Raw genomic sequence first — 16499 nt, 5'->3', positions numbered from 1 at the left:
GGCCAAGCAATCGGATCACCACGACCTATCCACTGTTGCCATGGAGTACTACAGTCGGACCTGTTGGCGGTGAATGTACCCGTCTCCGAGGCCCACTGGTAAACTTTGGCAAAGAGGGTGTGCGAAGATGTCTGACGGTGTGGAAAACGCTCCTCATACAGCTGACGAGCAGCCCTCCCATTGCACCGAGCTTCACCATGGTTAACTACACGTTTATGGAATAAGCCGCTTTGATGTTATTGTACGGCGGGACATTTAAACGTGTGTTGTGGTGTTCTGTTTGTAGTGGGGAAATGGTACGTTTCCGGACATGAGTTCCTGGTTACATATACTTTCCGTTTCGCTTTCGAAATTTAGTAGCGCAATTTCTCACAAGAAAGTAATTTGAAATCCTAACTTGATTATTTCTCTTACAAGTCTGTATTAGAGCTCGTGACTCTTCAGTACTGGAAAGTAGTACTACAGAGGTATACCGGTAACTTATTAGCAAAATTACAATTTCTTTAACAATAAGTAACATTGATGAAAAAAATATCTAATTTTGATTACAAACTTTTAACATTTGTATATTATTAAACTCGTTAAATTAACACCTTTCATAACTTCACTGTGTTACTATTACTATCACTATAAGTTTGATAATGGCGTAAAGTCCCGCCGAAACTACTGACTCAGCCGGACCGGGAAAACTGAGAATTCCAATGAAAAAGTTTTTTTTTTTTTTTTCAGAAATATGTTTTTATTATTAGTGTAAGATAATTATGGTTCTAAATTTATATATTCTAATGTTATATTTTTGAAAGGAAAATGTTTTATAAGTTTGGGCATTGAATCTAAGTGATTTTGGTTGGGTAATAGGTACCGTTTTGTTTCCCTAAGTTTGCAGCACTTACTAATAGAGATATCAGCTGTTAATGTAAAGAGCTATTACTGAAGAAATATTTTGAGAATCTGCACTGTTAATTCCAGATCTTGAGGATCAAGGAACGTTTTACTCTGTACTATATTACTTGTGCCACTTATTTGCAGTAGTCTGCGTTAATAACAATTATTAATCTTATAGTTCAAGTGAATATTTTAATTTAGAAATGTCACAGTTGTTTTGAAGGTGGAAAAATGAAGGACTTTAACTCATCTGTAACATCGTGGCAGAATGTGTGTAACATCCGTGACATGGAAGAAACATCTATAAAATATTTACCGATTATGCTTTTGTGAACTAATTGGATGTCATGGGATTTGACTTAGCTTTCACATGGCCCTGTTATAAAGAATCTCTTTTTGCTTGAGGCAGAGACATGAGTTTTACACTTTTTGTTAATAAGGTGTGAAGTGAGTTCACGAATCTCGTAACATCCGTGATGGAAACTTTTCTTTATTTTCTGCAATACTGTAATAATAAATATTATTCAAACGATACTAGTTTTCTAAATTGATTTTAATAATAAAAATTGACAAAAATAATTGAATTTTCAATAAATATATACAGTATGTAGTTTGAAAATAGTAAAAATGTAACATCCGTGTCAGCTAGAATAGCTGGACTAAAGTAATGTACCATTATAGTTTCATTATTTAAGACAGTGAAGATAACTATAAAACTTGTTAATTTAACAAGTTTAACAATATCATTAATGTTACAAAATACAGTCCATTTCATATACAGGAAATCGTTTATATAAAATTAAATTATATTAAAATATAAAACAGTACAGTATGCCTGTTAACTCTGTTTAGGTGACTACTTTTGTCTAATACATTCACTGCTAATGAATTTATATGGTTATTTAAACATTTCTTATAGGCGAGACTGTAATTTGATTTCTTGTATGATTGTTGGGAGTAAACAGATTGATGACCCTCAACGAAAACTATCATTATATACACACAGGGGAAGCTTCCTTTCAGCATATAGCTTACTACTACAATAGTGGAAAGTGACGATTAAAAATTGGCGACATACTCCACGACTGCCATCTAGTGGTTCGATAAGATAACAGCAGCGTCCATGGAAGTTGGTATATTGTGGTAAAAACGATGTTTTTCTCCTTGTTTCTTATGTCCTGTAATTTAAGGAAATGGTTGAAGAGGTGTTATTTGTGCCATATACGACTGTTTTAATTACCAGATTCAAATGAACGGAAATAATTGTCAGATTTTCCAATTGTAAGGACCATATTATAATGAGGTTATGATTGATCTGAGTATTATAGCTAATGATGAGAGGAATAGATAAACTCATCCATTAAAGCTATTGTTGACATTCAGTATAACATGGCCCATGTAAGTTGTATTGAATTTTACAAATTTATGTGCAGTGAAAAGGAATCAATGTATCTTGACCAAGTAAAATGAAAAGTATGATTGGTTCAATAACCCCAAACTATTGTAATAAACAATGTACCGATAATGTAGAATGCTAACAGTTTAATAGACTGGATTATATCTTAAAATATATGCAATTTTCGGTTTATTAATAAAGAAATTTTATTGTTTATAAACCGCGTATTCAAGGTCTTGGTAATATCAAGTCTCTCTGTTTAGGGGTATAAAACTTTGCCCCGGTTTTGTGGAACATAAATGGCAAACCTACCCCATAGTCACTGTAGGGATGCATTGTCATCTCCTGATAATGACTATGAATCCACACATAGAAATCTACACATAGAAATGAAAAAAATCTAAAGAGAGTTCTAGAATGTTATTTCCAAATTAATGTGGAAAGAAATTGTCCTGAGAGGTTAGAAATATTTGAAAATAATTTTCAGAAATTTTTATGAAAAAGTCTTCATGGACTTAGAAATAAGATAACTAATTGCGTTCTAAAACACAATGTGAATGTGAACGTTCTTAGTAATATTTTTATGACATTGCTCGTAGACAGGTATTTCAGTGTCCTTAAAAACGCACATGTAAAAAAGGAAACTATTCATTTGTGACTTTCAAAGGCTACAAAAATATAAACTGAAAGAATAAAACACGGTTAATATGTTAAACAAATAAAGAAATCGTTTCTTTCAAATGACTAGGTAATCATTATTTATTTTTCTAGTAATTTTCCCTCCTCCCATTTCCTTATTAAAATTCAGATTTCATTTTACAATTATTCGTTTAGATGAAAAGGGTACAAAAACAAAAAGAAAGAGCTTTGAATTTATTTAGGTATTACGTTTCTTAAATATCAAACTAACATTCTTGTCTTTAAGTTTAAATATAGCCTATGTATTTGTTCTCATAGCGAGCCGCTAGATGGCAATGGCGACGCTGTCGCTAACCACATGCGTATTGATAATCCACTACTGTACTGTAGTAGTAAGCTATTTGCTTTCAGTCTTTCCTATCAGTCTGCATGTAGTGAGTATTCTTTTTATATTGCTTTCTTTAAATCTGAAGTCCAGAATCTTCTTGTTAATAAATTCAAATGTAACATTTTCAAATCATTCCATGCCATATTACGTCAACTTTCCTTATGCATATTAAAAGCAGTATGTAAATATGTCTAGCGATCAATTGTTATGAAGAAAAACATTTGGAAAGCCTTCTTGAGCTGTCCATAGTATAGTGTTAAAAGTTGTATAATCAAGAAGTATAAAATTATTTGGACAAAACTTGTTTCAGAAAAATAAATTTAATGGGACCAGTCTCTTTAGTGTGAAAGATGATTCACACATTAGTAGGCCTCTAAGTGTGATTAATTTTAAATTCGAGGAAAGTGTAAAATAAGAAATTGCTAAAAAATAATGTAATATTGGACCTTTTGTAATAAAGTTTGTGATTTATTATTATTCGAAAGTTAACGGTTACATATTTTACTAATAAATCTAATCTTCATGGATATTGTAATAGCATATAAAAGCTGTTGCACCAAAGTGTGACATACTTCGAATATGCGTTTTTATGCTCAAAGGTGGACCCGTGGATGTGCTGAGAAACAGACATTTGAGTATTGTGCTGAACTTAAGATTTCCAACGTTTCGCAACTACTTACAGGTTTAATCTTTTTTCTGGTCATACATACTTCCTGGCCTGACATAACGAGTCCAACAAAGTAGGCCATATCTATTTGCCCTGATAATGAAACATGAATGTAGTTTCCAAACGTTGGAATTATATTAGTAGAATCACCGGCGTAGCTCAGTCGGCTAAGGCGCTTGACTTCCGATCCGGAGTTGCGCTCGAGAGCGGGTTTGATTTCCGCTTGGGCTGCTTATCTGGTTGAATTTTTCCGAAGTTTTCTCCAACCATAAGGCCCATATATGTATTCTATGGTGAATTCTCGTCCTAACCTCACCAAATACCATCCCACTATTACCAATTCCATCGACGCTAAATAACCAACTAAAAAGTGATTGGTTTATTTTACAACGTTTTATCAACTGCGATGGTTAACTAGTTTCCGGGTAAAATGAAAGTGATAATACCAACGAAATGAGCCCGGGGTCCAGCGCCGTAAGTTACTCAGCACTTACTGTTAATGAGTTGAGGAAAAGCCTCGGAAAAACCTCAACTAGATAATAATTTGTCCCAGCCAGGATTTGAACCCGAATCCGCAGTTTCGCAGTTCGACTTGCAGACCACTACTCCACGCGGTGGACCCGAAACGTTGGAAATGTCAACTTCCAAGACACGGTGGAATTCCCAGAAGTCTATTTCTGATGTATGACATACTTCGTATTTGAGAGTTAAATCAATTTCGTTTATATCGGTTTAGATTTCAATGCACCATCTTTAATTAATAAGAAGATTTCACAAAAATGTATAAATAATAATATGGTTGGTGTTGAACAGCAACTCGTACAGTATGTCAAAATAAATAAACAGAATGAGATTTTGCTTGAGTCCTGTCGAAGTAATTTTCCGGAATTTTCTGCAAATATAATCTTAAATCAAGGCATGGATACAAACTTGACAAAAAAAAAAAGAATTCAAGTAGCCTATTACCTTACGTCGGACATTTGTTCTGTATCAAGACATTAAAATATGTATTTCGTTCTCCTGTAAAGTTCAATTTTTTTTTCCATACGAGGCTGCTATTCAACACCATCGATAGGTATATTGATTAAATTGACAATTTCTCGGAATTCTTATATTGCTTAAGTTTTGTCATATAAATTTAATTTCAAAAGGAAAACGAATTTATCACGAGATGAAAATTTTAAATAATATACCTCTCCTCCAACTGCGAACAAAATTTATTCTTGAAAGAGGCGTTACCTTCATTGTGAGTATCCGGTTGACGTGTTTGTTCTGTTTCAGCACTCTACGCAAGAAAATTAACTCGTTTAACCTCTTCACTTACAACCTTATGGGAGGAGTCACGAAATATCATGTTACATAATGCTCCTTACTGAAGTTGTTACAGTAAAAACTCGAAACTTTCCTACTAACGTAGGTAATTCTACATTAACTACAATCTAATGTTTTCTTGGTGTACGACATGTTGCTGTAGTTTTCGGATTTTTTTGCAATGATATTCAACGTTTCGGAGTTATATATATCGACTTCGTCTTCGGAAAAGCAACAATAAGTAAGCACCTATTTGCTCCGTCTGATATCAAAAGCTAATACTCAAAAATCTATGACAACTGAAGCGTTCAGAGCCATAGTGGGCCAAGCGCCATTTATTAAAAACGGAGAAAGCAAGGGTTAAAGTTAAGTGAATACCATAGTTTAATGAAGACTGACATATCATTTAGTTTGAATGTGTATACTTTATATTACTTGGTATACGTTTCCATTGAATTATGATAATAATTTCATTTTAACCCTTGTTTTCTACGGTTTTAGTAAATGGCACTTGGCCCACTATGGTTCTGAACCCTTCAACTGTAAGTTGTGGTTAGTTTATACAGTGTATCGAGAACATATTCGTCGTATAAGGAAAGATATTAAAAGATTATTTTCTAAGGAAAGAGAGGTATAATGTATATAAGTATTATAATAAAAGCAATGACGTTAGAAACAGTCTGTCTTCTTTTTAAATACAAGTGAACTCAAAATGAATAAAAATTAAGAATAAACATAAGGTTAAATAGTGTAATGTATTTCTAAATTCAACAAAGATATTTATGCACAACACAGTTCTCAAATTTAAAATCTAGCTCAAATTAAAAGTACAAATTAAACATGAAATAGAACAAGAAGTCAAAGTCTTCATGAATCGTCGAGAAGTTAAATTATTTCGTCATCATTTAAATGGGTATATAATTTAAATCACATATCACTTAAATGAAGCTTATCAAGAGATATTTTCCCTGGTATAATAATGGTACTGTGTGACATAAAAGTCACTTGCCAAATGTAATTCATTATTCTATTTGGAAATGACTGCTATCCTTCATTTATACTTGTGTTTTGTGATTTAATCGTGAAGTAGACATGGCAAAAAAGCTAGAGTTAGTGTTTTGTTTCGTTTATTGATTGGAGTTATTGAGAGCTTAAGGGGAGATCATTTGACTATTATTTTGAGTTGTAATTGATATCGATTGACAGTTGAAGAAGGGATTATGTTGATTCCTGAAGACGGGAAAGTGTTATTAGCCAAATTTATGTTGATTTTGATTGCTATACTGTATAGTCGTATTAAGTTTCTCTTACTTCGTCCTGAGGTTAAATGTACAATTCAGTTATCATTGACGAAGCGTTACTCCCAATTCAAGTAGTTGGATCACGAATGACGTAATAACCCTAACTACACAATCAGACCCAATTCAAGTTCTTTGACTTAAATTAATGTGTTTGTTGAGCGCCATGGGAGGCTCCGCAGCACGTCGCTGATTGTGCAACAGGTAGTATGTCATTTATTTGCCGAGTGCAGGGGAGGTTCGTGCCTTATTCAATGCACAAGTGAGACGACAAAACAAACTCGTACTCCACACAAAATACGACTCTCATGTGACTATGACTGTGCGTATTCATTACTCTAAAATACACGTAGAAAAAATAAAGTACTGTTATCATAAGAACTAGTGCACATTCCAATACATTTAAAAAAATGAAAGCTAATTGGCCGTGGCTTTAAATTTGTTGCTCGAATTTCTTGCTTGTTAGTATTATAGCCTACTATTGGCTTGTGCAGGAAATGCTGCAAACTAAGTTCATTAGACGTTCAAATAAAAATTTTTCAGATTTATTTTAAATGAAGAATACAAGACATTTTGAAGGTTATTTGTTTCCATAATAATGAAACATACTCTCTCTGAATTTTTTTTATGCAAAATACTTTTTCTTGAACTTATCCAACTTCAGTTTTTGAGTTTCAACGCGAAAACGCAAGTGACAATGTCAGGACAATAAGTGGGTTTTTCATGTGGAAGTAAAGCAATAACTAATTCAGGTCACTGTGGATTGTAGGTGAAAGTTAAGAAAGTCAGGTTTTATATGCTTTCCAACAATAGACATAGCATCTTGGTATATTTGCTGCATGTAGAGCTTGAAATGTAGAGGGTAAAATCATATTATCCTACTAAGAGATCATGCTGAAATGATCGCTAGACTACAAAATTTTGTAGGCCTCTTATTTTATCAGTAAGTAATACCTTTTGGCCTTTCCTTAGGAACTATAATTTTTGCGCTCTCTCGAGACAATAAGGAAGAGAATGACACATATAAATAAATATCTACGCCACATCGCCATTACGTATACGAAAAAGACCCAACCCCATTTGATTAATGTAACTATAAAAATATTTTTTATTTTTAATAACAATATTATTACCTTACGTAAATTGTGTAGTTATAGACAGACAGAGAGACAGAGAGACAGACAGACAGACAGATAGACAGATAGACAGATAGACACATAGACACATAGACACATAGATAGATAGATAGATAGATAGATAGATAGATAGATAGATAGATAGATAGATAGATAGATAGATAGATAGATAGATAGATAGATAGATAGATAGATAGATAGATAGATAGACAGACAGACAGACAGACAGACAGACAGACAGACAGACAGACAGACAGACAGACAGACAGACAGACAGACAGACAGACAGACAGACAGACAGATAGATAGACAGATAGATAGATAGATAGATAGATAGACAGATAGGCAGGCAGGCAGGCAGGCAGGCAGGCAGACAGGCAGACAGACAGACAGACAGACAGACAGACAGACAGACAGACAGACAGACAGACAGACAGACAGACAGACAGACAGACAGACAGACAGACAGACAGACAGACAGACAGACAGATAGATAGATAGATAGATAGATAGATAGATAGATAGATAGATAGATAGATAGATAGATAGATAGATAGATAGATAGATAGATAGATAGATAGATAGATAGATAGATAGATAGATAGATAGATAGATAGATAGATAGATAGATAGATAGATAGATAGATAGATAGATAGATAGATAGATAGCCACCTAGTAAATTATAGAAATGAAGATCTAATTTAAGATATTCTCTCCATCTACATATAAACCCAAAACGTTTCACTTTCATATCAATATAGCATTAATATGTATAATTATTCAAAAATAGTCACATCATGGCATTAACTATAATAATATTTCATTTCTAATGGTAATAATGTCATCAAATAGCCTCAAGTTTTGTATATTTTAATATCCAATACACAGCTGTACTCAAAAAATTACATACCGCAGAATCAGACCTATAAATTATTTTAGAAATTCTTGAAGTTTTTAATAACCAATTGAATTTGAAATCTAAATATGTCAGCAATCTTGCAGGTCATGGCCTTCGTGTAACAGCCTATTGTTTATTGTAGTGTGTGTTTTGTTTTATTCTGAAATGCAATTAGTTCTCAAAACTGACGAAAGATGGATTTTGGAAAATAAGAAAATTATGTAGCAAGAAAACTAATGCTTCACTGAAAGTTACTATTTTTCTGAAAATCCTTGGATGCCAAGCTTCAAAATGACGGGTCATTCATTAAAATCCGTTCAGCCGTTTTCCCGTAATTTCCATTACCAGTTCAAATTATTGCCTTTGTATAGATTAGAGGCTTGTGCAGTAAAGCTGCAAACTAAGTTCATTAGAAATTCAAATTAAAATTTTTCAAATTTATTTCCAATGAAGAATACCAGACATTTTGGAAGTTATTTCCTCCCATAACAATGAAACATACCCCTCTGAATGTTTTCTTTATGCCAAATGCTTTTTATTGCTTCAGTTTCAATGCGAAAACGCAAGTAAAAATGTCAGGACGATCAGTCGGTTTTTCATGTGGGAGTGAAGCAGTAGCTAATTCAGGTCATTGCGGATTGTAGGTGGGAATTAAGAAAATATCAGATTTACCATGCTTTCCAACAATAGACATAGCGTCTTGGTACAGCTGCTGCATGTTTCGTGAACTACCTTGAAGTGTAGAGGGTAGAATTATTTTATTCTGCTAAGAGATCTTGCTCAAGTGATCGGGAAACTACAACATTTTGTAGGACTCTTATTTTATCAGTAAGTAATACCCTTTGGTCTTTCCTTAGGCATTATAATTTTTGCACTTCCTCCAAACAATACTGAAGAGAGTCACACATACAAATATCTATATCACTTACCTGCAAATGGCTTTTAAGGAACCCGGAGGTTCATTACTGCCCTCACATAAGCCCACTATCGGTCCCTATCCTGAGCAAGATTAATCCAGTCTCTACTATCATATCCCACTTCTCTCAAATCCATTTTAATATTATCCTCCCTTCTAAGTTTGCCTCCCTCAATGTCTCTTCCTTTCAGTCTTCCAATATGCATTTCTAGATTAATCCATAGGTGCTACATGAGCTGCCATCTCAAACGTTTGGATTTAACCCATTACTGCATAAAGTTATTAATTACTTGAAAAATCCGTTTCTGAGTTTAAGTTTGCTAGTTTGTGACTTAAGAATGCTATCTTACCATTTTTATCTTTATTTACTTTCTGGGATAAAAATTAAGGACCGTCCCATAAATAGGACACTATGCATAATGGTCAGTGACACAGTAGCTGAATAGAATAACCCCTCTTTTAGTTCAAATAGTATTTATGTATTTATTATGTAGTAAATACTTATACACATATTAGAATCAGTGGTTCAACTGCCCTCCTCACACAAGCCTACGCATTGCACAACACTATTTTGTGTGGTAAGGGTAGAAACATTTAGGGTGGAGTCCAATTTGACACTTGCTGCAGATGAACTTTGCTTTCCCTGTACGATTAGCACACATTCGCTGAGTTTTATTTTCAACTGCCCAGTGGTGTTAACCATCAAATCTTATGTTTCCTGATGGAATGGGAACAATTTTTCCTTAGTGGGAACTCACCCCATGCCTTTTCAGTACTGTAAAAGCCAGAAGACGGCAAAAGTTGAGGAGCGATTCTGAAGAGTTTTGAGGCTTAATTTTTCTGTACAGAAACCAAGCATTTACTACGGCAGCATCAAAAAAATAAGCCAAGATGGACCACCACTCTGTTGTTGCCGCTGTTGCTAACATCGGTACTGCCAACGCTGGTGCTGCTGTTTCTGTGCTAGCGCTGGTATTGCTGTTGCTGCTGTTGCTGCTGCTACCGCTGGTGCTGATGGTGGTGATTGTAAAAAAATTCATAGCTCTAGAGCCCATGAAGGCCCAAGACCGACCAGCCTGCTGCTGGTCTCACGTCCACATGCCGAAACAGAGGTGGACAATCATCCAACCAGAATGGAGGTATCGTGTGTTTAGCACGATGATTCCCCCATAGCCTTTATAGCTGGTTTCCGAAACCGGATTTTCGCTATCTATCGTAGCTCCACAAATGCATGATGATGCTGGTTGGGAACCGGTCCCATACACTGGTCAAATTTCATGAGAAAATTTCTTCCCCCATGAGGACTCGAACCAGCGCGCATTCCGTAACGCGAGTCCGAGGCAGGATGCCTTAGACCACGATGCCACGGCGCGGTACGTTAGTGGTTATAGTAGTAATAATAGCACTTGTAGTTGTAGTAGTACGATGGCCTTCTACCTGGAATTACCTTCCCTGTCTTGGAAATGTTCATATATTAGCTTCCTTCTTTTCGGACGGCAATAACTTGTGCGAGAAAACTCAGCTCCATTTTTGTCTAATGTACTTTCAAAATCATTTGTTGCAGCTTTTATGTTAGAAGACTCTGGCATACTTTCATCAACAATGTCATCTTCATTATCATCATTACATATTTTTTGTAATTCCGCTTTACTAAGTAGCATCTTACCGCCAATATTATTCAAATAAGCCTTATGCTCATCGTCCGATTTATCACTGTATTCATATGTAGGCCTATCATGGAAATCTTCTGGAGGGGTCACATGTATTAGACTCTCATTATTATTATTTTGATTTTCCATTAACCCCAGAATTTCACTCACGGTTAGACTGGAAATAAAATAATGTAATGGAAACCATATACATATTATAAAGAATACTACAGGAGTGCACACTGCATGGCGTCCTATTTTTAGGACGGCACTTTATTTCACCTTGTACCTAGCAACACATAATAAAATTTTATTGTTGTTATATACCACATGAAAACTGAAGTATTCAACTCATTATGTGAAAATAAAAATCAGAAGTCTTTATCATCATTACAGAGTAACTAAGAATGAACTTACACGTGGTGCGTCACAAAATACTGTTATCCTGCCATCTTGGTATGAACAAATGTACGTGCGGAATTCAAGTACTCCAACACCATAATACAATGTAATAATTTACCTTCTAAACAATGCCTCCAAATGTACTAAACAAGAAAAAATTCCATAGAAATCGGTATTTTGCGCACGTCCCATTTTTAGGACGCTATGCAGTAATGGGTTAATGTTCCTAATGATGTTAGATGAAGAATACAAGGAGTATAGTTCTACGTTGCGTAACTTCCTTCATTTTCTTATAACTTCATCCCTCTTAGCCCCAAATATTTTCCTAAGTATCTTATTTTCGAACACCCTTAATCTCTCTTCCTCTCTCAAAGTGAGAGTCCAAGTTTCACAACAATACAGAAAACCTGTAATAAACTGTTTTACAAATTCTAACTTTCAGCTTTTTTGACAGCAGACTAGATGACAGAAGCTTCTCAACAGAATAATAGCACGCATTTCCCATATTTATTCTGCGTTTAATTTCCTCTCGAGTGTCATTTATATCTGTTACTGTTGCTCCAAGATGTTTGAATTTTCCACCTCTTCAAAGAATAAATTTCCAGATTTTTTAATTTCCATTTCGCACAATATTCTGGTCACGAGACATAATCATATACTTTGTCTTTTCGGGATTTACTTCCAAACCTATCTCTTTACTTGCTTCAAGTAAAATTCCCGGGTTTTCCCTAATAGTTTGTGTATTTTCGCCTAACATATTTACATCATCCCCATACACAAACAGCTGATGTAACCCGTTCAATTCCAAACCCTGTCTGTTATCCTGGACTTTCCTAATGGTATATTCTAGAAAAAAGTTAAAAAAAAAGTAAAGGTGATAGTGCATCTCCTTGCTTTAGCTCGCAGTGAAGGAAAAGCATCTGACAGAATCTGGCCTATACGGACTCTGCTGTTTTACCAAAGTCCAAAAAACTAGGAAACTTGTTTCGCTATAAAAACAATTAAAAATATACATGACATATTACGCTCTTAATGTTGAAATATGCACTAAACTCCATAATATGCACATAATATTCGCAAACAACTTTGCTCCAATCATCTTAATTAAACATGAAACAGTTTCATTAAGATACGAGTCTGTACCTCCGATAGAAATATGCATTGCATATATTTCTCATCACTAGTAATTATGATGACTCGTTTCCTTTCCATTACGCTAGTGCACTTTGTAATACTTTTAACCAGTGCAGCTTCTTTCCTAATAATTTATAATTATATCTTCACTCAAACTTTCCTCCCTTGTAACTCTTCGATTTATTCCTCCCATCGTGTCTTCTTTCATTTATTCAACTATTGATACCGACGTTCATTATTCCATAAACTAATTCATTCATTACTTAATTCTCTCTCCCTCTCTCCGTCCGTCCCCTTCTTGTCAGTCTTTCTACCTTTGTCTTTTTCTTTCTCTCTTGTATACATTTATTTATTTATTTATTTATTTATTTATTTATTTATTTATTTATTTATTTATTTATTTATTTATTTATTTATTTATTTATTTATTTATTCATTCATTTATTCATTCATCGATTCGATTCATTTATTTATTCATACACTCACTTTTAGTTTATCCAACGATCCAAATTCGCATATTCAACTCATTTTATAGGGCTATACTTGTTTCAACTCACTCATTTCATCTAATACACCTATCTACTAGACACCGGCAAATCAGACAAGACTCACGCCCGTAACTGCTTGCCGTCAGACTTGGCTTCCGGTGACGCTACAAAGCAAGTTAACTTTTTAGACTGAACCCATTCAGCCCGGGTTTTATGGGTTCAGTCCAGGCGGGACTGTTTGCTCGTATTATAAGGTAGAGTGACTTGTATTCACGGAAGCCAGTCTGCGCTGGTTAAGATGAAACATTACTAGTTTGAAATCTAAGTTCGTTGGCGATTTAGTTACTTAAAAAAATCTTGATTTTGTGGTCCAACACGGCAGAAAATTCTTGATTAAAGAAATATAGTTTCACCATTTATTGCACTACAGAATTTCATAAAATAATAAGCTAAGTACATATTATACATTTCATTTTTCTGCAAAGTGTATCTCGCTCAAGAAATAATGGCAGATAATTCTTGATTAAAGGAACACAGTTTTACGATTTATTGCGCTATAGAATTAATAAAATAATAAGACAATATTATAGATTTCATATTCCTACAAAGTGTATCTGACTCAACAAAATAGTAACATTTCGTAACTTGTGATTAGTTGAGGAGAGAAGAGAAGAGAAGAGAAGAGAAGAGAAGAGAAGAGAAGAGAAGAGAAGAGAAGAGAAGAGAAGAGAAGAGAAGAGAAGAGAAGAGAAGAGAAGAGAAGAGAAGAGAAGAGAAGAGAAGAGAAGAGAGGAGAGGAGAGGAGAGGAGAGGAGAGGAGAGGAGAGGAGAGGAGAGGAGAGGAGAGGAGAGGAGAGGAGAGGAGAGGAGAGGAGAGGAGAGGAGAGGAGAGGAGAGGAGAGGAGAGGAGAGGAGAGGAGAGGAGAGGAGAGGAGAGGAGAGGAGAGGAGAGGAGAGGAGAGGAGAGGAGAGGAGAGGAGAGGAGAGGAGAGAAGAGAAGAGAAGAGAAGAGAAGAGAAGAGAAGAGAAGAGAAGAGAAGAGAAGAGAAGAGAAGAGAAGAGATTATTATGAATATCAACAACTATTATAGAAAAATATTTCATTTTAACTTTTTCATCAACAATTAAAAGCCCCATGAATACCTGTAAATTGTATAAAATTTTTTCGTTCTTCAGAATATTGATTTACTATTTAACTTCTGAGGACAGATTTCTTCTGAAAGTTTCAATGATTTGTATAAAATTTATATTACTACGATGAAAAGGAAAGTGCAAGTAATTTATAATAACTGTTGGCATTTAATGGATATTATGTTGACGAGAAATAGTTTTCTTTGTCTTTATTAACGGTACGTTTCAGAGGACAACAAATTAAGTTTTCAGTAGTTTGTCTATATCTATAGGCTTCTTGTCCGGTTTCAATGACTTGCTTCATATTTATCAGCAGTCTGGCTCAGGTCGGCGGAACCCAACAGTCCTTTCGGGTCACTGTTAGGACTGTTTGGGAGTCACGTGCAACCACACTGCCTGCCTGCTTGTGAGGGAAGGTTGCAGACGGGCGAACGATACTAAGAGTAAGCCTGCTCACGGACGTAAACAGTCATGGGCAATCCGGAAAGAGACTTTGCCTGTCTCTGCTATCTACGTACTTCAATTAATCTATTAATAGAATTTATTAATCTAAATTCAACCATTCTCTGAATTAAATTCACTGAATCACATGAATACGGCCTTTCGCCACTTAAAGTCATTCGCACACTCCTGTAATGTTATATTCACTTCATTCACTTACCCGTTCATTTATTTGTTTATTTATTTATTCACTGGTTCATTCATGATTCCTATCCTCATTCATTTTCATTTATACGTATATTTATCCATCCCTCCGTTAAACATCTACATAATCATTCGTTTCGCTCACGTTTTTATTTCTGAGTTTTCCCATTCTGAGCTTGTTTTATTTGTTCCATTTCCTTCATGTCTTCATTGTAGCTTACATTAAATTTATTCCGACCTTTTTTAATTCGCGTATTAACTTTCTTTATTCCTATGTCCATTCAGTCACCTCCTTCATAACTACATGCCTGAGTTCATTCACACCTCCTTTCTTCCATTCTCCTTGAATTTATTACTCGTTCCGTCATTTATGCTGTCATTGATCTTCAGTTCATTCCGTCATTCATTTACTTTTTATTGTCATTCACACAGTATCCATGCTTCATTTAATTTAGGATGCTCCTTGTTATTAATATTATTATTATTATTATTATTATTATTATATTGTTATTATTATTATTATTATTATTAATTATTGTTTTTATTAGTTGTGTTTATTATTAATTGTCATTATTGAGTGTAAGTAGCAGGGAAGAAAGGGATATGGAGTATTATAACGAATGGTGAAACGTAGTATAGATATTCGTAGCTCAGTGACTGTCAAGCGAGCTGCGTCACAGAGCATGGACGAGTACAGTCCATTTCATACAAACTTACACGCAACGTGCTGTAAACATATTTCAGAATAAACAAATGTTATAGTTTAATGACATATAGTGGCCTACATACATAATCTGGATTTCACTTTGAACTACATGTGTTTTTCTTGGCAACGCACAAGACACCAATAAACAATATTACAAATATACATAATTAAATATCAATCTCTACATCCTCGCGTGTCAGTGGAAACATTGATGCCTGATAGACAGTTGTCTTCTGTATGGAACTCGCCTCTGAATATGTATGTTTTTCTGTCAGGAGCGTGTTAAATTAAAACTTTTATTTACAATATTATGAAATATGATAATATGTATACAACGTATACTACAGTACTTATAATATATACAATATACTGCAATATTTACAACATAGCCTAATACAGTATCATTAAATGTTGAGCAAAATGTAGAACCAAACGAAATGGCATTTTCAATTAATGCTACGTTTTGTTAATAAAACAATTATTCCTGCTGTGCCTTGTTATAATAAATTGTAAATATAATTTCCAAATATTCAAAATACAACTTTGCTCTGTTGCAAGGAAGGAAATTTTTAACATGAAAAAACTTCGCTCTACATCTGCAGACAAAATTGGAGAGAACTTGAAACAAGATACGTCAATTAAATTCATATGTTGAATGATGTCGTTGGGACACGTCTTTGTTAGTACATCTGAAATCCGACTAAGAATACTATACCTATCATTTTTAATCAAACTATGTTAATTTTTTCACCAACACGTTTTCCTACTTCACATTCTACTGCACTCAGTATATTTACAATAGTTCTCAT

The 16499-nt window shown here is 34.4% G+C and overlaps 1 protein-coding gene across 3 annotated transcripts in view; it reads left to right on the top strand.

The window, feature by feature from the left end:
* The window catches only part of LOC138698095 (ankyrin repeat and death domain-containing protein 1A-like), a 1102342-nt gene that overhangs the window by 620595 nt on the left and 465248 nt on the right, over window positions 1–16499 (top strand). The gene's annotated exons all lie outside the window — the stretch shown is intronic.

Source organism: Periplaneta americana, chromosome 4 (genome assembly GCF_040183065.1).
Source record: "Periplaneta americana isolate PAMFEO1 chromosome 4, P.americana_PAMFEO1_priV1, whole genome shotgun sequence".
NCBI classification, from domain to species: domain Eukaryota; kingdom Metazoa; phylum Arthropoda; class Insecta; order Blattodea; family Blattidae; genus Periplaneta; species Periplaneta americana.
Note: the sequence above shows the minus strand (reverse complement) of the source record. Positions and strands in the feature narration are given on the sequence as shown.